Here is a 1,441-nt window from a genome sequence, read left to right on the forward strand (position 1 = left end):
CCAACCAGCTAGCCAAATCCTAGTGATTCTGTTTCTTAAAACCTCCCTCAATCCTTTTGTCTAAGTTCTAGCCTCATTATGATACCTCTAGTTAGGTCCTCACATCTCTTATTTGGATTTAGAAATTATTCAGTTTATCTCTCTGCTTCCAGTCTCTTCCTTTCCAAATGTACCCTTCCTAATAGCGTAAGTGTTTCCTCTCACAACTAAGTGTAAGTCATTCTCTACTTAAATAGTCAAAATCTTGTATGGCTCCTTGCTGCCTGTGAGAGTGCTCTTTATATTTTTTAATATTACAATATAGTATAATAAGTGCTAGAGTTGACATATGTAAGATATGTTAGTGTTGCAAAAGTGGGTGAAATCAACCTTAATCTATTATGATGAAAAACATCCTGTGTGCTCTACTGCTTGTAGGAGAGACCACATCCTTGGGACGGAGGACATTTTACAAAGGAGTGCTTAATTAAGTTGAGACTAGAACACAGGCTTTGGAATCAAACCGTCAAAAATTCAAATTTCTGATTTACCATGTAAAGACGTATATTTGAGCAAGTCATTACACCTTTCTAAGTCCAGCTTTTCACCTATAAAAGGGAGATAATTATGCCAATATTACAGAGTTTCTATGGTAATTCATTAAGGCAATTGATTTAATGCCCTGAACACAGTGCTTAGTGCATAGTAGGTATTCATAACTGTTTTGCTTACTTCTGTAAAGATAAATAGGAATACAAGTAATGCCTTATGAAAAGTATTTCAAGCAGGAAAAAGCACACAAAATAGTCTATCCAAGTGAAAAAAATATGACCCATTTGAGAAATTTCAAGTAACTAAGGAGCTCAAAAGGGGGGAAAAAGCGGAATATGGGAATTGAGAAGAAAGCAATGGCTTGTTTGTAGAGGGCCTTGTGTTCTATTTTACCCTTTGTCTCTTTCTTTCTATTGATATCTTCAAGCATTTTCAGCTTTCTTGTCATTTCCATTCCCCTCACAACTAAGCCTAGGAACTTAGGAGACCATATTCACCATTTCTACTTCCTCAAGCATCTAGTTTCACCACCCACTGACATCATCATCATCAACACCACTAACAACTTAATGGCCGCATCAAGTGGACACTTGTCAGCCCACAGTCTTCTTGAACTCTTTGAAGGATTTTGCTTTATTACTCACCTTCCAGAAGGTCACTTCCTTCTTGGTTTCACTTATTTCTTTCAGTTTTATTTTTATCTCTCTGGACCTTCCTTTTCAATCTCTTTCAAGAGATCTTAATCCTCTGTTATCTCTTGAATATGAGATTCTGTCCTTGGATCTCTCCTTTCTTCATTCTGGTTCTCTCTTGTAAAACTTATCCTCAAAGTGATTTCAGGTATCCGCTAAGTACTTAAGATTCTCAAATCCAATATATATCTGTAGCCCACACCTCTCTACTTGTAATT

Source organism: Enhydra lutris, unplaced genomic scaffold, assembly GCF_002288905.1.
Source record: "Enhydra lutris kenyoni isolate GAN:26980312 unplaced genomic scaffold, ASM228890v2 scaffoldscaffold3, whole genome shotgun sequence".
NCBI lineage: Eukaryota > Metazoa > Chordata > Mammalia > Carnivora > Mustelidae > Enhydra > Enhydra lutris.